The 26,569-nt window shown below is 39.1% G+C and overlaps 1 long non-coding RNA gene across 2 annotated transcripts in view; it reads right to left on the bottom strand.

Annotated features, from left to right (window-relative positions):
* LOC147034669 (uncharacterized) overlaps nucleotides 1-26,569 on the bottom strand; it is a 256,838-nt gene that overhangs the window by 152,438 nt on the left and 77,831 nt on the right. The window contains exon 2 of one of the 2 annotated variants that reach the window (XR_015059656.1): nucleotides 3,016-3,087. This is a non-coding gene — a long non-coding RNA (uncharacterized LOC147034669). Of the gene's footprint in view, nucleotides 1-3,015; nucleotides 3,088-15,822; nucleotides 16,078-26,569 lie in introns of those variants that run through there. The other variant, XR_015059655.1, reaches the window with a different exon arrangement.

Below are 26,569 nucleotides of genomic sequence, written 5' to 3'. Positions count from 1 at the left end.
GGAGAATGTCCTGCCGAGACAAGTATGAGGCAGCAGCTTGATGAAACTCAACCAAATGCACAGAATGACAACTGTAGATTTGGATGAAAGTTTGACAGACTACTGAATACAATTTTTATGCAAAGATGAAGACAACAAACCAGAAAAGGTATCCCTAACCCACCGAGCAAAACATTTCTAAGGACATGTGTGAGCAGATGTCACACATGAAACTGAAACAGCAACGAATCCATCCATCCATCCATTGGGACCATACTCTGTGCAGAGTGTTGGTGCTGCCTAAGCAGTCTCCTTGGCTATTGTACACAATCCTGGACGGGTCACCACTCCGACACAGTATACCAGCATGCTGGCACTCATTTTGCCGACTGAGGAAGGATGACAGGCAGAGCCAACCCCACCTGGTATTCAACAGCCGAGTGGGATTTTAACTCAGGATCATAGGATCCCAAGCCCACCACCCTAATCATTACGTCAACCCCAGGCTTAGCAATGAATGCAGCCCCAACAATTGCAAAACAACAAAATACAGTATCCATCCATTGGGACAATCCTCAGTGCAGAGTGTTGGTGCTGCCTAAGCAGTCTCCTTGGCGATTGGGAACAATCCTGGAAAGGTCACCACTCCAACACAGGATACCAGCAAGCTGGTACTCATTTTGCCGACCTCGGAAGAATGACAGACAGAGTCAACCCTACCTGGTATTAATTCAACAGCCAAGGGGAAATTTGAACTCAGGATCCTAGGATCCCAAGCCAAACACCCTAACCATTAAGCTATCACCAGGCATAAAATACAGTAGAGCGAAGACAAAATAAAAAATATAGAGCAAAATATCAACAGATATTCACTGACAACTGGGAGAATGATAAAAGAGCAGCAAGGTATTAAAAAAAAAAGACTTTAACAGAATGGGAATAGACAAAGAAACAATCCATTAGTACAACAAAATTTAAATATGCATTTCAATAAAAGACATTATCAAAGCTTTTCGATTTGCTTTCCTCAGGATAAAACCGCAAGCAGACGAAAAAAAAGCACCAAACTCTCATTCATAAAGTTACAATGTAATCTTCCCAACATTGATTGGTTGAGAGAAAGAAAGGATGGGATTACCTAATTGGTGGAACCAGAGAGCGTCATGACTAATGAGTAGGTGGAAATGAACCATCATGAATAATGATTAGGCGGAGATGACTCACCAAAGTACCGGCGGAAACATAATGCTAATGAGCTGAGGGCTAGTTGGGGGGAGGTGGTGGGTGTGGTTTTCATGATGACTCAACATTGACTGTGGTCCAGTTGTCACAGTCAAGCCATCATAATCAAAATAGATATAAAGTTCAGACAAATGATTTCCATGTACAAAGAATGGGGTTCTTTGTAGACAGTAAGTCTACAAAGGGTTGACCTGATTAATGTGGCCTCCATTGCATGAAGGTGAGCTAAACTGCATCTACTCAGGATTTTAAACCAGCCGATACGATATTGTCTGCACAGTGAGGATTATTTAGTAAATGGTAATATAAACAATTGCAGAGGCACAGGGAATAGTTTTCGCACTGTGTACATTCTTACAAGCCCGAGTTGGTTGTCTCTGTTCAATGGAGGCCACATTCATCAGGTCAACCAACCATATTCTTTGCTGACAGAAAAATTTGTCTGAACGTTATATCTATTTTGACTATGATGGCTTGACTGTGTGAGTCATCATGAAAACCACTCCCCCCCCTTTACTAGCCCTTAGCTCATGAACATTACATTTCCGCCGGTGCTTGGTGATTCATCTCTGCCTATTCATTATTCATGATGGTTCATTTCCATTTCATTTTCGCCTGTTCATTTCTGCCTACTCATTATTCATGATGCTCTGTGTTTCCACCAATCAGGTAATCCCGTCCTTTCTTTCTCTCAACCAATCAACGTTGAGGACATTACATTGCAACTTTATAAATGAGAGTTTGGTTCTTCTTCTTTGGCTGCTTGCAGTTTTATACTGAGGAGTGCAAGTCAAAAAGCTTTGATAATATCTATTTTATTGAAATGCATATTTAAATAGACAAAGAAGGCTCATTTGAATGGCTAAGAAGAGGTGAGCTAAACGGGAATGGAGAACGAATCATAATAAATTCTCAAGACCAAGGACACAATATGAATGGTTTCAAGAAAATGGTGGGACTGAGTCAATCGGACAGGTTTTGGTTCTGGAAAGTAGAAACAGAAAACACGAGTCACCCTTTCAGGATGTAAAAACAAAATCAATGTCAGAACAGCTGTACACACAATGGCACATCAAAGTATGTAGAGTAAGTAATTTACTGGCACAGCTACAAAAATTTCAATATTCAAATTTCAGAAATCTCATGGAAATATGAACCAATCATTGAAAACAAGGAAGTTGTGTTCACGTACGACCTTATGAACCCATCGAGTGGGAACATAGAATCCAAGAAAAAGAGCCAGGACTTCTTTGAAGTGGTGTAGTTTTACAAGTTTTAGGGTAAATCCAATATGGCTGCCAAACAATGTGACCAATGACATCATATGTGTGAACCTTTTGTTCCTCATGGAGAGGAATGGAAAGTTCGCCTTGATCATAAAGTCCTAAATGGAAAGATTCGCCTTGATCTGTTCAGCCACTTCAGGGAAGATTTTTGAAGGTTTATAAAAAACAACAATATGGCTGCTGAATCACATGACCAATGACATCATTAATTTTTTTTTTCTGTGGACCATTTTATCCCTAGATGACCCTCAAAATTTTTCATACTGATTGAATGTGGTTCATACTGTTCTGATTTCATAGTTCTACAGATGCAATTATGATGTCATAATGAGGGCACCTATTATGTCATAAAACATCACACTCATTCCCCATGAGGAGTACTTGCTATGTGCCAAGTTTCAATTTTTTCCTTGTTGTGGTTTCACAGATACAGAGGTCCAAAGTTTTTCCAATATGACTGCCACACCACGTGACCTATAATGTCATAATTATCATGCAAATATTCTACCTGAGTAGTTGCACCAATGGTGAAAATTTCATCTCAATCCAATAAGCGGTTGTGGAGAAAAACACGAAAGTTCTGTGCGGACAAACAAACAGACAGACAAAGAAATGAAAAACCACTCACAGAGTGACAACTTGGAAAAACAGCACAAAGTAGAATGGCACTCGGTAAAGCGCATACCTCTGCCAGGTGGAACAGTTTACATCTTGTATCCCACTGATGGGCTGGATCAGAACCAAAATCCAATCCGCTTGTTCTTGTCATCTATTCAACTCATCCACCTTGTTTTGTCATACCTCGTTCACAACTTTTTGAGATTTCGTGATATATTTCGTTTTTGGCCCTATCTACCAATTTTAGAAATTAGGCCTGTGTTGACCTTTTGACCTTAAAATTAATTGGTAGTTGAATTCAGCAACCTGACATGGCAATGCTCTTCAAATTTCAAGTCAATTGGATGAAAATTGAGGATTTTAGAAAATTTGGCCGATGTTGACCTTTTGGTCTATGTTGACTTTTTTTGCTTATGATAACCAGAAAAGTAATAGGTGTTTGAATTCTCTGACCTGATATGCAAATCCTTTTCAAATTTAAAGTCAATCGAATGAAAATTGAGGATTTCAGAAAATTTGGCCGAAATGGCCTTTTGACCTTTTTGCTGATATTTACCTCAAAATTAATCAGTGGTTGAATTCAGTGGCCTGATATGCAAATGCTCTTCAAATTTAAAGTTAATTGGATTAAAATTCAGGATTTTAGAAATTTGGCCTATGTTGACCTTTTGGTCGACATTGACCTCAAAAATTAATAGGTGTTTGAGTGCTTCGACCACATATACAAATGGTCTTCAAATTTAAAGTCAATTGTGAAAATTGACAATTTTATAAACAATATAAGGATTTGTCCTATTTTGGGTTGACCTTCTGGCTTATGTCATCCCCCATCCAAATCCTCGATCTTTTCTACCCCCGATAATCCACCCAAGCCCACCTCCTTCAAATTCCCTGCTTTCCTTCCTGAAAGTCCCTGTAATGTCCATCTTCTATTCCCCATGTTCCCCGTCCCATCCCTCTCCCTTCCACAGATCTCCTAATGTCTCTGCTCCCCACTGTTTTGTCCTTCCCACTCCCTCCCCTCTTGTCTCATGCTCCCCTTGATGTGCATTGTGTTAGCTCTCACACGAGCCTCGACAAGGTAAACAAAAAAAATATATATTCAGTACTTTCATTGGTGCTTTCAGAATCATCTACAACACTACTTTCATAACTATCGTTTGAACACAAACTCTTGGTATCATAACTGTCTTCTGTTCCAACAGAGATACTATCATCACTCTCATAATCTTCAAAATCTTCAGTTGAATAATGACTCATATTTAATGAGTAGAAAAGAAACATTACCATCTATATCTATGTACTTTTTTTCATTAACAGATTCAACTACTCCATCTTTTATATTAAAGGTAATTTTAAAATGATCCTTAACTACTATTGAACGAAATGTCATTTTCACCTGATATATTAACATCCTTTATTTCATCAGGATTTACATCTTTAGGGTTGTTGAAAAAAAGATACAAACTTCTCCTTGCATTTTACAACAGATGGTCTTATCTTTTCTTTCTAAAGCTTCATCGATAAGGTTTTTCTTTTTTGATAGTTTTTCTTGTTTCATTGCTTTTTCTAGTTTTGAATATATTGCCAGAAGGAGAGGAGAAACTTTTGTTTGAGCTACTTTAATTAATGTTCTTCCAGATATACTAAAACCCCTTCCACTGAAGGAAATTGAAGAACTCATATTATTCACCATAATTGTTTTTATCCAATAGTTGTTATATTTATCTTTGTTCAATTTTACATCCTCGACATATTTTTCAGTATCTTTAACAAATGAAGAGATTGATTGAAACGTGTCTTTTGTGTCTTGATACATTGTATTTATTAAGTGAAAAAAAGTTGGAGGATAAAATTGTTATAAGCAGATTCACCTATAAATTAAACGGAATTTTCATCAGGAAAATGTTATTTTAAGCAAAGTTTTTTGTTGTATAAATATGGTGAATACAACGTACGATGTTTGTATGGCAATGTTTGTAATCATGAATATAAATGTTATAAAAAACACCTTCAAACCAACAAACACACATTCAATCTTTTCCAACAAATATCTCCACTTGATCAAGAAACAAAACATTGCGATAGATGTGATAATGATATTCTTAAATTTTTTAAAATAATTAACACCTTCAATCACGCAAGCACAAGAACAATGAAGAAAGGGAAGGTGCCACTAAATTCTCCATTGAAAACACTGATGGGGCATTTAAAGGACATATAAAAATAAGATTGTTTCACTTTCAAGACCTTGGACCATCTTCAATCATGGAAGCTGTTGATATGGTTAAACAAAGTATTGAAGCTATAATTAAAAACACATTAAGTGAAATGAAAACTTTTAAGCTTTATATGGGAGTAAAATTGAATATGGTAAGAGAAGGTGATGAAACTACTCCCTCTTTGAGGACAAACCCTCACTTTATCTCATCATTTCAAGATTTTGTAAGATGTGATGTTTACGATGAACTCCAAAGACAAGAACAAGATGTTGATAACACTGTAGTAGGTAGTGGATTTGCTATTACAAAAATAATCTTTTTAGATATACACATCTTAAAATTAGATCCTCTTCAAGCTTCTGCTTATATTGACTTACCAAAAGAGATAAAACTTAAGAAAGCGGTTGCTAATATTCAAAACAAAGATAATAAATGTTTTCTATGGTCTGTTCTTGCTCACTTACATCCTCCACAATAGAATCCTGAAAGGGTTGAACATTATAAGAAATACAAGAATACATTAAATGTTAAAGATTTAAAGTTTCCAATGTCATTGAGAGATATTCCTAAATTTTAGAAAATGAATAATCTATCTGTTAATGTGTATGGATTAATGGATACAAACAAAGTTCAGATATTAAAAATTTCAAACAACTATAAAAATGATGAAACACACATTGACCTTCTCTACTTTACTTCAAAGGAAAAATCACATTATGCTTTCATCAAAAATTTATCAAGATTAACCAAATCACAATACAAGAGAAAAATGTAAAATGTATCCTTGTGAGAGATGTCTCAACTCCTTTCACACAAAAGAATGATTAAATCAACATTTGCAATATTGTAGTAATCATAAATCAACTGTAATCATTTTACCAAAAGCAGGTTCAAACATATCATTCAAAGATTCTAACAAATCTATAAAACAACCATTTGCGATTTTCAATTTTTGAATGCTGATTTGGAAAGTATCCTTGAAAAGATAAATACTGCTTCTCCAAATCCAAATAAATCATGCACAAATAAATATCAAAAACATACTCCTTGTGGTTTCTGTTATTATATCAAATCATCTGTTGGTGATGGATACAAGTTAGAACTTTATAGAGGAGAAGATGCCTCAGAGGAGTTTGTAAGATGATTGGAAAAAGACTGCATAAGATGAAGAGAAATAATGGTTAAAACTTATAAACCAATGTCATTAACAAAGGGAGAGATAAAGGAATTGAGAAAGAACAGTATATGTCATATTTGTGAGGAGAAAATTGAGGGAGAGGTAAAAGTTTGGGATCATTGTTATCTTACTGGAAAATATAGAGGTCCAGCTCAGTCTCATTGTAATCTTAATTACAAGCCCCAAAACTTTATTCCTGTCTTTCTTCACAACAACGCTCACTATGACACACATCTATTTATAAATGAACTTTCAAAGACATCTGGAGATATTTCTGCCATTCCTTGTAGATCAAAAATACATCTCATTCACAAAAACAATTCATACATCCCCCATAACCCATATCAGATTTCTTGACACATACAAGTTTATGGCAAGTCCATATAATAATCTAACTTAGCATCAAATATTAAAACCTTACCGAATCTTAAATCACATTTCTCAAATCAAGAAGAGATTGATCTCTTATCACAAAAGGGAATATATCCATATGACGACATGGATTCATTTGAGAAGTTCAAAGAAATACAACTTCCTTCAAGGGAAACTTGAATAAAACTCATATTTCCGATAGAGATTATAGACAAGCTAAAAAGGTTTGGGAGACGTTTAATAGAAAGAATCTTGGAGAATATCATAATTTGTATCTTAAAACTGATGTATTGTTATTGGCTGATGTGTTTGAAACTTTTGGAACAGTCTGTTATAATAAAAATTCTTATGGATTCGACCCCGCTCACTATTACACAGCCCCGGGTTTGGCTTGTAGTGCGATGTTAACCAGAGAGTTGGTGTCAAAGCCACCCAATGCTCGCCTGTTTATACATTTATCGTTTTTAAAAGATGAGTCTAATAATATTGTTTATAAAGCATTGCAGTGAAGTCTGATACAAATAATTTTAAAGCAATTTATGTATTTGTATATTGTAATCAGTAAAAAATAGTGTGGTAGATAAAAACATTAGAAAGGAAATAACTTGCACCAAAAACTTTAACATTTTCACGCTCACGCCGGGGGTATCACTATAGCTCTCTGTTCTTCGAACAGGCGAGCTAAAAATGACAAAACAGAATTTGGAATTAATCAATGATATAGATATGCTTTTAATGATGGAGAAGGCTAAAAGAGGAGGAATATCTCACGTATGTTCCAAGAGATATGCTAAAGCAAAAAACAAATATCTTCCTGATTATAATAAGAATGAGGACAACTCTTACCTGATGTATTATGATGCTAACAATTTGTATGGGTAGGCTATGTCTCAATCTTTACCTTATGGAAAACTTAAATAGGTTAAAGAAAAACATTATGAAAAATTTTTGCAAGACATTGTTGTCTCCTCTCAAAAATAATTGGATAAAGCTGAAGTTAGATATTATTTTGAGGTCGATTTAAAATATCCAGAATAAATTCATCACAAACATAAAGACCGACCTTATGCCCCTGATAAAGTCCAAGAAAAGAATGGTTAAGTGATTACAAACAGTCATTTAATATAGAAGGCAAATCTCCAGAAAAACTACTTACTACATTAAATGATAAAGAAAGTTATGTTTTGCATCAAAGGAACTTGAGACAATATTTATCTGCTGGGTTGAGAGTGAGGAAAATTGATAAGATTTTGAAATTTAAACAAAGTCATTGGTTAAAGAAGTATATTGATTTTAATACAAAAAGGAGAACAGAAGCAAAAACAGATTTTGAGAAGGACTTTTATAAATTCATGAATAATGCTGTATTTGGAAAGACTATGGAGGAATCGACAAAACATAAGACTTGCTTCATCTTGGAAACAGGCTTCAAAGTTAATTAAGACCAAGTTTTGAGCGAGCGGAGGTGTTTTCAGAGAATTTTTGTGCTATTTATTTGAAAAAAAAAAGAGAGTATTGAAATGGATAAACCTATATATATAGGAACAACAATTCTTGTCTTGTCAAAGTCGTTAATGTATAACTATTACTATAATAATTTAAAATTAAAGTATAAGGATAATGTATCATTGTTATATATGGATACAGATAGTTTTATATTAGAAATTAAGTCAAGTGATGTATATGAGGATATGATTGATAATATTGATATATATGATACAAGTAATTATAAGTCAGGTCACGTGTTGTTTTCATCAAAGAATAAAAAGGTTATTGGTAAGTTTAAAGATGAATTGGGTGGGAAGGTCATGAGTGAATTTATAGGATTGAGATCAAAGTCTTATGCTTTCACGTATATATTTCACGTATATTTCACGTATATTTCACGTATATTTCACGTATAGAAAAATATAATCAAGGAAACAATATACGTTAAACATTATTTCAACTGTTTAATCTTAAAGAAGGAAGAGTACAGAAAAATGAATACAATAAGAAGTTATAAACATCAATTATATACAGAAGAGCTAAATCAGAAAGTATTAGGAGCTTTTGATGAGAAAAGATATATTTTAGAGAATGGAATCAAAAGTCTCCCTTACGGTTTATAAGTGTTAAGATATTGGGTTGGGAATTTTAACAGGCTACCGCCGTCTTTTTACTGATTTATAAATGATAGAACCAAGCAATAACCAAACCAAAGAGTGGAGATGTAATCAGCCTTGGTATTTAAATGGGAAACATAAAGAATGTGAGAAATATCAAATAAGTCTTATTGAAGAAATAACTGGGGTAAAAGCATATAAAACAAATAAGCAGACAAATTTAATTACAAATAAGTTGGAGGGTGTAAAGAAAAAAAATTAATATCCTTGAATGGACTGAAAACTTTGATGATTATCAATGGAACAATGGAAAAACAATTTACTACAATCTCAAAATGATATGTGGCTCAGGAGGTGGTCAAACAAGAGCATTAGAGAAGTTTATCATTTCATTTCTGCTCAACAAAGAAACTTAAACCAAGAACCAAGTTCCAAGTTATTCTTTGTGAATATACTCGATGGAAATGAACGTTGTAAGAAAATGAAGTGATTCCCTAAAGTAGAACATGGACAAATATTCGTTGGTTCACTCTTTGAGTGGAATGAAAATATAAAAGGACTGCGATTATGTTGGGGGGAAGAAGTGCTTTCATCAGTAAGTCTCAATCTTTCATAGTCTCAATTTTACATTTACTTGTATGGGAGGGAAGGGGATAGGTGGGGAGAAAATCAGTCTCAATTTTACATTTGCTTGTATGGGAGGGAAGGGGATAGGTGGAGAGAAATCAGTCTCCTATTTTGGGCTTTTGGGGCTTGAGTCAGAAAGTTTTTCCCTTTTCCCCCATTCATTTGAATGGGCGTCCCAGAAACTCCATTTATTATCCACTGATGATTTTATAAGTTTGATCTCGAGGTAACCTTTTACCTTTTGTCCTCAAAAATAGTTGGTTTCCAAATTCAGTGACAATTGCTGCTTAATCAGATAAAAATTGACGATTTTTCGAAGTTCTACCTTGAATTGACCTTTGACCTCAAAAATAATTGTTCTCCGAATTCAGTGATGGACTCTGCAATTGTTGTTTAATTTTCAAGTTAATAGGATGGAAATTGACAATTTTTCAGATGAAAGTAGATTATTTTAGAAGTTTGACCTTGAGTTGACCTTTGAGCTTTTGTCCTCAAAAATAGTTGCTTTTCCAATTCAGTGACATAAAGTGGAATTCCTGTTCAACTTTCAAGTCAATCAGATGAAAAATGACGATTTTAGAAACCTTTGACCTCAAAATCAACAGGCTTCTCAGTTGAGACCACCGCTTCACCTTGGTAAAATTCCAGGATGATTGGTTTAGAATTGTGACTTGAAGGCGATTGACAAACAGACAAAGACAGACAGACAGATAGAACAACAAAATCGACTGACCAATATGCAGTTCTTGAAAAATCTTTGATTTTACAAGGAACAAACAAACAGAGAGACAGCCAGACCAGGGGTGAAAACATAACCTCCTTCCACCTTCAGTGGTGGAAGTAACAACTCAAAGGCTCGTGTAACAACTCAAGTAGCAACTCAATCTTTGCGCCATACTGATAGCCGAGTAGAATATAGCAGTAACACATTATCTGATCCTCATTAGCTCTGGGGCGTGACGTGCTATTAATGTTATGGTAGTAGACACAAACATTGACCTTCCACCAAGTGTTTCGTATGATGTTAGAAGTTGCTGGGGCATTCAAACCGTTATCCAAATATCAGCCGAACGTTTGGCCTGACCGGCTGGTTCGTGAAATATTTGGGTCAAAACCGTAGCTCCCCACCCCACGGAAATACCTCGTGAGAATGTAAGAATAATCGGTGCCGTTAAAGAAAACACACACACATGTGCATGCACGCACACATACACACACTTGAAAATCGGTTCGTTGTTCCAATTAATACTCTTCTATCCATTTCAAATGTCTCCTTGTGGGTGGTAGTCCAAATAATCACTTTTCTTCTCCTCGAGATGCTGTTTTTCATTCCTCGGTCTCAAATTTTCGACCAGGATTATCAGAAGCCCGACAAGGTTCCACTTGGAGAACCTCAAACAGAAGATTTAATTTTTGATCCGATATATACAAATATATACGTATACATATATATTTAAAAAAAAAAAAAATATATATATATATATATATATATATATATATATACATATATATATTATATCCGGATGAAATCCCAAGGGAACTTCACACGAGTTAAACATGGCGAAATGTATCCATAACAACTATTTTTTTTTTCCAAATTATATAAAAACCATGCAATGTCAACAGTGCGTTGAAAATCCACAGGGACATACAAGATCACGCGTGGAAATCTGTTCGATTAAGTTTATCTCTCTCTCTCTCTCTTCCCCCCCTCCCCCCCGCCATAACCTTGACCAACACAACCCCAGTGACGTCACTCACCACGAGAAGAGAATGCACTGGACAGCGTTACATACAGAACGCAGTTCGGAAATAGAGGAAAACTCGACCACAACCACATACAAACAAGTTAAACAACCAACGAACCTTATCGAGACATCGCACGACATGTTTATAGCCAGTTTGCGGCGTCAAGAGCGGGCCATCCAATGGCTGCCTTGGGGCATGCGGTACAGCAATGGCAGCCACACACTCAGTGTCCTGCTTCAAAGAGTGATCGGTGTTCGATGCCGTGCCATTGTTTGCATCGTCGTGACACACTCCATACAATAGGGCAACGACGCAGAGCATAATTGGTTAACTGAAGCCTGATGTCATTGGATACCTTGATCAGGATTCAGGAGTGTACACACGGTATTATACTAATTAGTTATACATGCTTTGAATTCGTTATCACACAATTTTCACTTTTGGAGACGCATAAAAATGGATTTTTTCCGATAGCCTGTTATAGCTTGACCACGAATCAAGGAAAGGATGGGGAATATTCATGTTCATATATACCCACAAAGCATTAAAAATCAGCGACAGGGTCGAGTTTGAAAAGGAAGTTGTTGTTCTCTGTCTCTGTCTCTCTCTGTCTCTCTCTTGCCAACCTCAGAAGGATGACAGGCTGAGTCAACCTCCTGGTGTATTTTAATTCAGCGGCCAACGAGGCTTGAACTCAGGACCCGAGGATCACAAGCCACCACCCTAACCACTAAGCCAACACCAGGCTTTCGTGGCTTACGAACTTCCGTTCACACACCTTCACTCTCAAAAGTTTGTGTGAACGCACAGTAAAGTTGTGCTCACACTGATAATCCCGAGTAATCAGTCCGTATTGATTAACGATAATTATTATCTGATGTACAGTTGTGGAGTGCATGCGAAAATATTTTAAACGGGTGAAGCATGGCAGCTGTTACGAGTTGGTGTCACTAAAAAGAGTGTGGCAGTTGGTCACGTGATTACCGTGTCCACCAGAATTTCCTTGGACACAACCCTAGGCTTATGAACTACACTGGCCCAAATACTTGTACCGTCTTCATCACAAAGTTACTCCGAGACTACGAAGCCACGGTCCCAGACAAATTAATTTGTCCAAAGCTTCAGTGGACAAACAAATTAGTGTTCACACACACACACACACACACACACACACACACACACACACACACACACACACACACACACACACACACACACACACACACACACACACACACACACACACACACACACACACACACACACACACACACACACACACACACACACACCTCAGCTCGAAGAAAGTTGGATTCACCCTTTTGTGAGTATCTTGCCATCCCGGAATATGAACATCTGAAAATGTTTGCAGAACTTTGAGCATTCCTTGCAATGCAAGTGCAGGTGCAGTACATGAGACCATCTCACACGAATGCGCCACAGGATGGCCCAAGTCTTTCACGAACCGCACGGGCTCGGCCTGACACTCGACAAGTATGTAGTTAAGGCAGGAATTTGGAATCTGTTCATGGTGTCAGCAATAGCTCACGTACTCTTATTGAAGGACACCGTGGGATCTGGGGCATCCATCAACTAATGTCGACAGATGAGATGCTGAGTTTAAAGGTCCACAGAATTAGAAATGAATACAGATGGCTTCAATTAACACTTGATTGTTGTTTTTTTCTTGAATAAATATCTTAAAACGAAGATTTTAATGTTTTTTTGGTGTCCTTGTATGCTCGATTGTCCCTGCTCCCCCCCAAAAAACACGACGATGTGATTACATCATATATCACGTGACCCACGACATCATCTCCAGTAGATCTTTGCTTGTGTTTACGTGCGGCGTACATACGCTCAGTCTGAAAAACTCTGAACTGTGAAAAAGCACTGAGAATGCCAGCTACATGCATTGTTGCTGGTGGTGTGAGTACACATGTTTTCCAAAAAATATCCAACTGCAAGGACAATATTGGATGGCCAATGTAAAACTGATTCGAGGAAAGGGGCATGGCCCTTGAACTACTTCAAGCATCATTCAAAGCACCCACTTTGAAGATGATTCGTATGACACCAGCCTGTATTCCAGTTTGGGATAAGTACATTGAAGCGATCAAAAGCTGACAATCCCCATGAAGATAAGAAATAAATCTAATCAAATGGAAAATAAGAAAAAAAGACAGAAAAACTGCAGAAAGTGTGACAAACTGAAGGTAAACAGATGCGGATCCAGGATTTTAGGTGGGGGGGGGGCAAAAAATTTACATTGCATTGAAAAATATAATTTCGCCGAGCAGAGCGAGGGCAACATATTTCTTGTGCGTTTTTCTTTTTGTGATAAATTCTGTGTCCCTTAATATGCTTTTGCTTTAACCATTGACATCCTATCAGTCACATGTCAAATGTGATTCGAGGTCAACAAGAGCATCTTTCCAATTTTTGGAAAAGTTCACTTATCAATTTGTTTTGGCGGCGGTGTGCAATGTCTCGGAAAAGACGGCAGGGACGGGCAAGGCAATAAAGACCATCATCTGCTTTAGAATAAGATATGAAATCAAACATTTTGAACCAGTCATGGTAACAGAATCTTTTTGCGTATCCAGATGATTTGCGCTTATCCTTGTAAAGTTTGGCTGGAAATTTAAAGTTGATTTATGGTTCCCTGCTAATGATCAGATTGAACTTAAGATCATCGGTTGCATGGAGAGGATTATAATCTCTTACGTTTGATTTAATTGGAGTTTGTTCAAGCTGAACATTCCTATCTGCTTTGGTGTTGATCACATGTACGTTTGTCTGTTCTTTGTTCTGTTCTGTTATGTTTTCATCAACATTCTCTGCATCTTCAACTTCTGTAAACACAGATTGATGGCCTGCATCTTCAAAGCCCCCTTGTTGTTTACTTCCCATGCACACAAGTCTGACAACAAAAACAAAGTCAAATTTGGATGTTTTCTTATCGTGGGCTCAGTGGATAACATGTATTGATTTTAATAAGTTGTTACTTACGATATCTTTAGATTTCGTAAGTATATTGATGACTTCCATCATCTGTTTGTTTGTTTGTTTGTTTGTTTGTTTGTGTGTGTTTGTTTGTAGGCACGATAACTCGAGAACGGAAGAAGCTACCAATGTCAAATTACACCACGTGATTCACGAGGGTGATGGCTAGTGCTGATTAGATTTTGGTCAAAATCGGTCAAAGGTCAAGGTCACAGTGAGGTCAAACATTCGATTTTTGATGGTTTGGTACAGAATCATCGTAGAAACTTCTGGTTTGCGTCGCTACCTTCTCGAGAGACAGCTTTTATTCGACAAGGTCAGAGGTCAAGTTGACGATTTCGTAAGTACCAGTCTATGACTGCTTGTTTAATTGTTTATCATTTCAGAATGTTTACGATTCATGGACAGATTTTGATTCGTTTTTGATTAAACGTTCATAGGATGGGGTAGGAACTCGGGATCTCTTGTGTACTAAGAAATGGTTAAATTATGTTCGAGCATACAGTGTGCTCTCTCTTTCTTCAATGCTGGATAGTTCATAATCATTATAAAGGACCAAACTAACAAAAGATATTAATACCAAGAACACGGCTATCGGCCTGCTCGTAATCATGACAATCCCAACACACTGACAAGGCTCTACCTTGTCAAACCAAATGGTAACAGTTTGTGACGGTTTTTTTTTTTGGAGTGACCAAACCAAATTGTAAGTTTAATTGTTTTTTTGTTTTTTTTACCTTCTTTCTGCATGCACATCATAGTCCTTTAAATCGGTCTTTTTTGAAAAACAAACTGTGAATACTCCTTGAATTTTTGCCCTTTTTGATGAACTATCTGGTTCCACTGCCACCGTTGTTGTTTTGTTGTTCTTCTTGTTGTTTAATCGTGAAATGAAAATGACAAAAACAGAACAGAAACTTTTCAGGAAAGACTGTCCCACTTTGACATCCATATTTCTAAACAATCTCTTGCAACTAACAAATGTGCTTTTTGGCATGATGTTTCAGCACACTTCAAAAACGGAAACATAATTAAACACTTTAAGCATTTCGTTAAATGTAATCGTTGCAAATTTTACATTTACATTTTTTTGAAACGCTGTGTAATATTAGGTAGGTTTACCGGACCTACCTTATTATATATTTAGTATTTACAGTGGAAATTGTTTGAAAAATTAACCGCACGAGAGAGTTTCCATTGAACATCTGATACCACATTCCATGACCACATTATCGGTTATAAACACCTCATTACATGTGAAAAAAGTGATTGCCTATGATGGAAGAGGGGGAATTCAGGGGGCGCACATGGCGTGCCCCCCCTCCCGGATCCAACTATGGTAAGTAACGTTCTTTTTTACCCAGTGTGGGGATAATTCCTTTTGTTGTGCTGGTTATGATGATCGTGTTGAAACAAGAACAAAAAAACATCTCACTCACATTTAAAATGCCATGACGCATTGTAAATGAAGTCCGGTTGATAATAATTAATCCCTTGTCCTCTCTCCAGTGGTAAGTCAAGGTTCAAGAAGAAAAGTTTTTTGGCGCCGAGCTGCCATGGCCTGAAAATAGTAAGGACAAGAGTGGACTCGTTGTTTTTGTTGTGGTCGTTCACAAAATAAACGAAATCCATTTCGCTCAATTATTGTCTTGATGATGCAGAACAAAAGCCACTATTAAATACTGATGTATTGAGTGACTCGTGAATGAGAAAAGGCTTGAAAGGAAAAGCACGTGAGCTTCTAACATGTCGTGAAGTGGACCTTGTAGTCCTCGACATCGATTGGCTCCTTCTCGAAGAAATCCACTGATTGGCTACTCATGTTCACATATTTGCTTTATTGTACACCACTGCTTCCCCAATTCCATATCCAGGCAATGCATGACGTCATCGAAGGGCACCGGCGAAGGAAGGGAGTAGTCAGTTTTTACAGTACTCCGTTTGTTTGTTTGTTTGTTTTCTTGCTTTCTTGTTTGTCTGGGCAATATCTCAGCTATCCTTTCAGCTAGGAAGCTAAAATTTGGGGACAAAAGTGAAGATAGGCTTTGGCAAAAATATATATTTTTATTTTTTAATTAATCAATCAATTGATTAATTACTTTATTATTGATTTAATAATTCCTTATTTAATTTTTTTCTCATTTGGGCAATATCTCAGGCACCTTTCTTGCTAGGAAACTGACATTTGGACATGATAATGACCAAGTGATTTGGCTACAAAGGGTATTTTGTATTTATTGATTAATCAATTAATTTTCATTTTTAAATTAATTACTTGATTTTCAAAAAGTTACATATTCGGATGAAACTGTGGTGGTTTAGGTATGCTATTTGGCAATTGATTAAGAAATTAATTATGTTACGATTATTATTTATTTATTATAATTATGCAATTAATAATTAATCAATCAATTATTGTACACTGCTCCTTCCCAGTTCCGTCCCCATGTGCTGCACAACGGCATCGCTGGGCGCCGAAGGTGCCCCAGCAATGTCGCACACTGGAGGATTTGTTATTTATTTATTTGGCACGGGGGTGGTGTACGTTGAATGTACCTCTACTTGTTACAAATATGAGCTAAATGTAAAGAAAAATTAATGAGCCACAACACTAGCTGCCCCCTGGTTCGATGACCAAAGAGAGATGAATGATAATGATGAAGACGTCAGCCCGAATTAGATGCTTGCACAAATCTCTTAGGTCAATGGACATGTCTGTCAGAAAGAGCTTTCCTCACATCTGATGTCGTTGTTGGTGGCAAAGCAGTTGATGCAGATGTCGATGGGGCTGAACTTGGTGCTGTTGTGTGTCGGCTCACAGGAACAGTGGGAGTCGATTTAGCTGGAGTTTGTTCTGCTGCAGCAGTAGGACGAGTTGTTTCAGACCGTTTATCCATGTAGGCAGCCTTGAGTCTGTCTAAACTGACTGTTTCAGACTTCCCATTAAAATCAAGGATGAAGTACTTGGTCTTCTTGGTTATGACTTGGAAGGGGCCCTGGAAGGGAGGTTGCAGAGAAGCCCTGACAGCATAGTCATGTACAAAAGATAAAATATATTTGGACAGATGTGTGGAACTCTGCTGAGCTTTGGTGGTGATGTGTTGTAACTCACTCATTGTCGTTCACAATCTTCAGAATCAAAGCTTTCAACATGGCACGAATGCCCAAAAGCACTACCACCAGGTCTTCTATCCAGCGATGTGGGTATGCTTGTGCTCTAAGAGAGGACTTAAGCTGGCAATGGAGCCGTTTGATAGGCTTGTTTGCAGTGGGGTGGTAAGAAGTAGTTCTGGTGCATTTCCTTTTTAGATCCTCGTGGAGGATCTCTAAGTCTTACTCACGTTGTTGTTCTTGTGGACTTTTTTTGTTTCACAGCCTACAGTTTTCATCGAAACTTCCTGAAACTTGGCATATATATGTAAAAATACCCTGCACAGAGTGTAACGATCTCCGATTTTGAAAATTCCTCCGAGAAAAAAAGTTATGACGTCAAAATATCTCCGCTAATGGAAATCGCCTAAAAAATTATCTCCAAAACTAGGCAAGCTTTTTGAATTCTGTTTGCGGGAATCGAACAGGGCATTAGCAGAGATTAATTACCGCACATATGATACATCACTATGACGTCATATCCCAGAGTTTTCATCGGATCTTCATGAAACTTGCGATGTATATGCAGAAAGCCCACATGCAGGCAGTAACCATCTCCGATTTAGGAAATTCTTCTTATAAAAAAGCTGACGTCATAATATCGCCGCTAATGGAAATCGCCTATACCATTATTTCCGAAACGAGGCAAGCTGTTTGAATTTTGTTTGCGGGAATCAAGCCGGGCATTAGCACAGCTAATTTATCGCAAACCTGATACATCACAATGATGCCATATTCGTTTTTATGACGTCATCATTAAGAGGACGAGGATCTTAGCTCATTCGAGCTTATTTAGTGTGTGTACACTGTCGAGGCTTGTATGAGAGCTATGACAAAGGGAGCAGGAGACAAGAGGGGTAGAAGAGGGAAGGAAAAAACAGTGGGGAACAGAGACATGAGAAGATCTGTGGAAGGGAGAGGGATGGGGTGGGGTCAAAGGGGTAAACAAGATGGACACTACAGGGACTTTCTGGTCCTTACACGACAGGGACTTTCAGGAAGGAGAGCAGGGAATTAAAAGGAGGTGGGTTTTGGGTGGATTAGCAGGGGGGGGGTAGAAAAGATCATGGTTTTGGATGGGGAAAGATAAGAGATGGTGGTGAACAGCTGTTTTGAAGACTTTGAGGGAAGAGTGTCTGGGAGTTTGTTCCAAAGGTGGGGAAAAAGAGGAACGAAAGAGTAAAGGTGAGCAGTGATTCTTGATTTTGGTAGTTTTACTAGAAGGGGATTGCTGGCGGAACTTTGAGTGCCCTGCAGAAATATAGGGGGGACATATCAGACAGAGCAGGGGTGGGGGGTGAGGCCGGAGAGGAGATGGTAGAAAACAGAAAGACCACTGACCTGCCTGCGGTGAGAGTGAGAAACCCAAAGACAGCCACATCACGGGAGATACAATGATACAAAATGCCTTGGTTTCCACAGCGTGAAGGTAAGAAAGGTGAGAGGTGGGAGCACCACACCCCAGTGAGGAGAGCAGTACTCCATCAGGCTGTGGACGAAAGCTTTGTATGTGGTCAGGAGCTCAGGTGTGCCAAGGAAGGACTTTGCACGGTGGAGGATGTCCAGTCGGCGACTGGCTTTGGAGGCTAACTTGGAAATGTGGCTCTCCCAGGAAAGATCATGGAAGATAGTGAGACCCAGAAGCTTGAATGAAAGGACTTCTTCAATAGGATCGTTGATAAAGTATATTGGGTGGGGGGGGGGGGGGTTCCAGACAGTCTTTTCAGAGAGACATAGTGAGAGTGAGAGATTTGTCAGGGTTGAAAAGACATGTTCCACGTATTGGACCAGCTTGTGATTTTATCCAGATCTGCAGAGAGTGAAAAGGCTGCTGCTTGCCGATCTGAGGGATGACAGCTGGTACGGCAGAGGATGGAGTCATCAACATAGAGATAAGAAGGATTTACCAGAGAGTTGGAGAGATCATTGATGAAAACCAGAAAAAAATCAGGGCCCAGAACACTGCCTTGAGGATCTCCAGCCTGGGCAGGAAGAGGGGATGAGAGAACTCCATTAAAGGGCCACACGTTGGCTGTGACAGGAGAGGACGTCTGCGAGCCATGAGTGGAGATGTCCTTGGATACCATAGGAAGAGAGTTTGGTGAACAGGGCAGGATTCCAGACCATATCGAAGGCATGCAATATGTCTGGAGAGGTGGCTCTAATTTCATGTCTGTCTGATTTCAATCGACTTCACTCAATTTTCTTGATTATGTAGAACAAAAGTTGTTTTAACTATTAAACTATTAAACTATTAAATAAAATTAAATTATTAATTTAAATTAAATTAAATATTAAATTAAATTAAATCTAGAACTATTAAATTCTGGCGTGTTGAGTGGCTCGTGAATGAAAAAAGGTTGGGAAGGAAAATTGCATGAGCTTCTAATGTGTCGTGAGGAGTGAGGACGAGCTCCAGTGAAGTGAACTTTGCAGTCCTCTATATCTATTGGCTCCCTCTGGAAGGACTCCACTGATTGGCTACTAGTGTTCACACGTTTGCTTTATTGCAAATAAATGGCTGTCTACAGCCTGGTGTTGGCTTATCGGTTCGGGTGGTGGCTTGGGATCCTAGTGTCCTGAGTTCAAGCCCTGTTGGTCACTGAATTAACACCAGGGGGTTGATTCAGCCAGTCATCCTTCCGAGGTTGACGAAATGAGTACCAGTGTGTACTGGTAGAGGGGCACTGCATCAGTAACACAGTCGCACTTCCAAGAAATGATAGTTACCCTGGCAGCTAAGCTGCCATATGCAAGAAGAAGAACTTTGGGGACATGAAGGATAGATAAATTCTGGCCCAAATCACCATCAATGTGTTGCAGGCTGTGGTACAAGCAGCAATAACGGCTGTTATTCAGGCAGTCAAAGATGCTTGTGTATCAAGAGATGAAGTTAATCCTCATCTTCTCAGATCACAATTCAAGCAGGATGGACATAACTATATATATATATAAGGAGAGAGAACCTGATAATCACTGGTCTCAGAGTCAGAGGAGGAGAATGTGGAGGGTTTGATAGAGAAAGTTTTGAACGTAGTGACAGATGCAGAGGTACAGCTATCTCTTGCTGATATTTCAACTTGCCAGCAAAGGTCTTGGCCTGCCTCCGAGAGCAAATCAAGCCATCACACCAAAACTACGACAAACAATTGTACGTTTTTCCACCAGAAGAAAGAGAAATGAACTCTGATAATGGGTTCAAACTGAAGGGGAAGAAGGCATCACGAGGAGGCGTCATCAACAAGGATCCTACTTCCATGAGATATGCTGTCTTGAAGGCAGTTAAGAAGGCCCACTCATTGAAAGGGGTCAGCAACAGGAATGGAAATATTATTTGCAAAATGACTGATGACTCAGACAAAATGCTGCATACTCCTGATGACTTGTTTGATGTTGAGATTGAGGACGTGAAATATGAGGACTTCGGACTTCATCTCGTGTGATTGTTTTATAAAGTTTGTCCAATATGGTTAAATTTATAGAAAATGATTCTAAATGATGAAGATAATAATAGTTTGTATGTCAAGTTTTTCCAATTATGCCTGAATACTTTTGATTCCGTTTGAAATGAAGTATGTAAGAATGCATCTGATGTTTCCAACATAAATATAAGATCATTAAATAAAAATATTGAGGGTCTTAGAATATTGTATGAACATTGTATATAAACAGACTTTCACATCAATGGTGTATCAGAAGTATGGCAAGTTTCGTTATCAAATATGTTCGGTCTAAAACGTTACTCATTGCAATTAAATTTCCATGATGCTGCAAAGCGAGCAGGAGGTGTTGGAGCCTATATTCATTCATCAATTGAATATTAGGTTTTAAAAGGTGATGTTATGCATGCAGAATCAATTTGGCTCCAGGTAGAAATTGGAAAAAGAAAGGTTATTATCGGAGATGTATAAAGGAAACCCAATACAGATATTGGTGAGTTTCAAATTCGTTTGCTTTGTCCCCTAGAATATATGAAAGTAGACAAGTCTGGAGATTGCGATGGTTCACGAGCAATGTACACGGTTCGCCTTTTTTATTTTTTGACCTTCGAGGGGACGCCACGGGCAAACTGGCGGGAATCAGGAAAAACGTAAATGATGAAAGTTGTAGTAAACGAAGAGCACTACAAATCGACCATGAATTGCAAAATCCAAAATGTAGTTCGCCTTTTATATATTTTTTTATGGCGGGAATCGAGAAAAACGTAAATGATGAAAGTTGCAGTACTCGAAGAGCACTACTTGCAAACCAACTTTCATTCAAAACAGTTGAAACCCCTAGGAGCTCGATGCCCAATTTATTGATTTTTTTGACATTTTCTAAGTTCGTGACCTTGTGACCTTGACCTTGACACGAAAAAGAAAAGAAAAAAAAATCGAGCTCCGTAGGGCTATGCAGGTGCCAATCGGCTAACCAAATAGCAAAACCCTGCCAGATTCGACAAACCCTCTCGGAGAAGATGTAACTTGAAACTGGCTACTCCCTAAAAACACATGTTTTTTGGGCGTGGCTCTGCCCATAATGGGCGCAGCAGGCCCATTCTCAGGAAAACACAACTAGATCATGATATAAACCTCCCACCCAAATTTTTATCAAGATCGGATCAAAACCCACGGAGCTATGCTCGGGACAGACAGACAGACAGAGACAGACAAGCCGGTAGGCGGACATGGGTAGTCGCCTACCCAATAGAACCTGACGTTCAATGGGGGAATGACCCGAGGATTAAGCACAAGAAAATTCATGATTTTCTATATCTATTGGATTAACTTCAAGGGTTAATTCTGCAGATTGTTTTTTCGTTAAAATACCCCCACATTTAGAGGTTTTTCGGCCGTTGCTAGGCAACGGAGGGATCCATAGCAACGGTTCTTTCTCACACATAACTAGGACATACCATGAACCTACCATACCAGTTTCATGTATATCTGACTCATAGTCTCTGAGATATAACGAACTTCGTTTTTTTATTGTTTTCGACCAGGGTTCATTCAAAGTCTATCTTCTCCGACAGTTTTCATAGGATCCGGCTGGAAAATTTTGACAATATGGCTGAATGCACTGCCCAGTCGCTCGTGGCCCGATTTTTGATTTTCAAAAAAATTTTTTTTTTAATGATTTTTCAAAAATTTCAAAGTCCCGTTGCTAGGCAACGGTGATGTTCATAGCAACGGTTCTCATTTGCACACAACTAAGTCATGGTATGAACCTACCAACCAAGTTTCATCGAAATCGCCATTGTATTAACGGAGCACTGGACCGAACAGAGGGACAGACAGACAGACAAACATAGACGGAAAACTAATAATAAGGGTAGAAATTTTTTTTTTTTTCAATTGGATCGACTACCCAACAGACACACCCATAACGAATATAGTGGTCACTTACTGACTTGTGAACCAATAAAATACCCTGTATTTTTATGGGTGATTTTAACATTAATATTCATAATTTAGAAAATTATCTTACATCATTACAATGCGGAGGGACGCAACAGTTAATACAGACGTGCACTAGAGTTAACTCAGACATTCACGAAAACTCTTCGGCCACATTCATCTTTTATATTTACACTTACTTTTCTTTAAATTGTATACATGTGGGAGACTATTTTTACAGATATATCTGATCATTTCCCAACCTTTGACATTTTTGAGAATAGATTAGTAAAAAGACATAAAGAAAGAGCAAACTACAGATCTTACAAACATTATGATAAGGAGGCTTATTGTCACGATCTTTCTGTTGAAAAGTGGTAAGGAGCACGATGGAATGTATCGGTGTGAAAAGACTTGGGAGGGAGGAAGTATTTACATCTACTACAGGAATAGGGGATATCTTTAATGACTTTTTTATTTTAATAAACGTTGATCCTAACTTAGCCCAAAAAATCCCTGATACTACTGCAAATGATCATTTTAGTATACATCTTGGTAATGAAGTTGGATGCTGATTATTCTGGAAACCGATTATAGAATGTGAGGTTGAGGACAAACTCACATCTTTGAGAGAATATAAAGCATGTGGCTTTGATAATGTCAGCTAGATTGATAAAAGATGCAGTATATTTCATTGTAAAACCACTAACATATTTTTAATCAGTCTCTCTTGACAGGAAAATGTCCAGAATCAATGAAAATAGCGAAAGTAACACCAAATTATAACGAGAAGGGCACTTGGTAGAGCGCATACCTCTCCTACGCTTTTCCTCTTCTTCCTGAAATAAATCAAAGCAGGCACTGCACTCAGATGCCGCCTGTAAAAACTGGGGCCACACCCTACACTATAAGAATGCGTTTTCTCAAAAGCAAACAAACAACCTCTTCCCCGCTGAACAGGACCCCCGCACATTCTTTTCAACCCATTTCTGCATCTAATAATTATATCTATCCTCTTTTCAATCCAAATCTCCATCCAATACTCATATCTATACTCTTTTCAACCGAAATCTACATCTAATAATTATATCCAATCCTTTCCTTCAACTCATGACACAGATCAGGGTCGGCACCGCACACACCACCGCCTGTGATAAATAACCGCGAGCACGATGGTAGACACGGGTGCAGCCCCGTCATAAATAACCACATGTACAATAGCGGACCTGCGTGCACTGTATGGGGCATGCATAGCACATGTCTTCATTTGTGTCTGCGCATGCGTTTAGAATAACATATTACCATCGATCTTCGCTCGCCACCATGGCCACCGGTGTCTCCCCTGGACGGTGGAGGTCTTCCTAGTGCCTCCACCTCGATGAATCCACCACCAAACAGAGGCATGCTGTGCGGCCCGGATTGCTCGGGCCACGTGGCGTACCACGGAGCAGGCGGATTGACCAGCGCTAATCGCGGATCGCTGGGGGTGCCAGGGCGGGCATGCAGGGGCTGATGCACTCCTTGGCCGGTCGCCAGGGCACGGCCCAGGAGTTCGGTGCAAGGAGATTCATATCACGGGGTTCTGAGCGAGATTATTCCGCAACTCAGCTATGGCTAGCTGGATGTACAGTGAGGCCGTTTCTGGTCATGGCGGGCGGGCCGTACGGAGGCCGGGGCCCAATCAAAGTGTCCGATTCGGGTAAGGACACATTGCTTCGGGGTGGCGCCCCGCCCTGCACTGCAGGTTCGATAAAGGATGGGTCGCAAGGCCATCTGTGCTCCTGCTCATCCTGCTCTTCCTCTCTGTCTGGCCTGGGATCGATCTCTGCATTTGCCTGCTGACTCCGCCATTCTCCACCCACTGGCCACTGGTTCCACCCAGCCACCTTCTCCACCCACTCGCTGCTGACTCCAACCTTCTTCACCACCTCGTCGCTGGCTTCACCCACCCACCTGATCCTGTCTGCCCCTCTGCCCACTCACTCTCGACTCCACTTTCTCCACCAACTCGCCGCTGGCTCCACCCAAAGTCCCTCCCTCATGCCTGATGGTCGCGCCCTTCTCTGGATAACCAAGCAGGAGACTATGCACGAACTATCAAGGTGGGATCGTTCAGCGGAGCATCCCCCCAAAACGTACTGGGTGGCACAGTCAGCCAATCATGCAAGGTATTACGAGACCGTTAGCCTCATCTCCTCTTCTTTTTGCTCATTATCTCTCTTCATTGCGTTGTGTGTCTGTGTGTCTGTGTGTCTGTGTGTCTGTGTGTGTCTATGTCATGGCTCCTGTCCTCGCTTAATTTAAGATAGCAGAAGATATATCAGGATAAGTCTGCTCTGTGTTTGATTTTGTAAGTTGCTTGTTTTGTTGTCGCACGACACTTTTCTTTCTATCGCTACTTACACACAACATTAAACTCTATTAATTGTGTCACATATCTTTCCTCGCCTGCCTGCAATAAATCATTTTGTAGAAATGTTCCCAGCTCGTTTTTGTCTTTTTTTTTTTCATTGATCCAGCATGGTCCGTATCCTAGCCTAGCCGGGACTTTACTCCCAAACGATCCGTTCCTTTTAGCAGGTACGTCCTTGGCAGTGTCGCTCGGCTGCATCTGATCCGGTAAGGTGATCCAGTTCGGACAAGGCGTACCGAGGGCGTGTCCCCTGGTAATTACGTCGCATGATTATTTTTAGGTCACCGATATTAGACGGATGACCCGAAGTCATGTAGTTGAGTTATTGGCGTTCACAGTCGGTGAGCGACCCGCCGCGTCATGGAGTTATCCGTGTGCGACGGCCTGCGATTGCGGGGAGTCTGGTGGGAACTCGAGATAGCTACAATCCCCCATGGTCTTTCCACCCAGACCCCCAGCCCGCAACTATACAAATATATATATATATATATATATATATACATATATATATATATATACATATACAGTATAATATAAATATATGTATGTATGTATGTATGTATATGTGTATATGAGGTGCCGCGAAGAGGAGTGATGTAAAGGCCCGGTCACACCTTGACGTTTTAGCCAGCGATGGCAACGTATTAAAATGTATGTAAAACGCTGGCTTACGTTGAACTTTTGATGTTTTTTTTTAAAGATTCGGAAGTATTCATAGCGACTTGGTCTTATGTATAACGCATTGGTAACGGACACAGAACGTTTCGTTGTGTTATAGATAACATACCAACGAATGCTGAACCTGTTGTCGGCCTACACAACCGATGCCCAACGATAGTCTAACTTAGGCATAGCGCGTTGCACGCATCGCCGACGATGTCGTGACGTAGCCTATTAAAAGGCTGACGCACAACGATTCGAATCATAACTGCCGTAGAAATGGAAGTGACAACATCGCGGTCACACCTTGGCGATCTTGCCAGCATATGCCGACCTAAGAAAAATGTGTCTAAAACGTTGGGGCACGTCAAATACGGTATGAGCAAGTTTGGTATACGTGAGTACAACGCTAAAGTATGCTATCATACGTCGTAGTAAGTAGAGTATGTCAAGAAATTTTAAACATGTTCAAAATTTTACAACGTACTCGGCGTATGACACACGTTCCGCATGCGATGGGGATAAGTTTTACACACGATATGTGGACGCTTACACACGTCCACAAAGGCTACTTATAAGCTACTC

The sequence above is a fragment of the Eptatretus burgeri genome, chromosome 1 (genome assembly GCF_056783735.1).
Source record: "Eptatretus burgeri isolate ZD-2024b chromosome 1, Ebu_testis_v1, whole genome shotgun sequence".
Lineage (NCBI taxonomy): Eukaryota > Metazoa > Chordata > Myxini > Myxiniformes > Myxinidae > Eptatretus > Eptatretus burgeri.
This window is presented reverse-complemented; position numbering and strand designations above follow the sequence as displayed.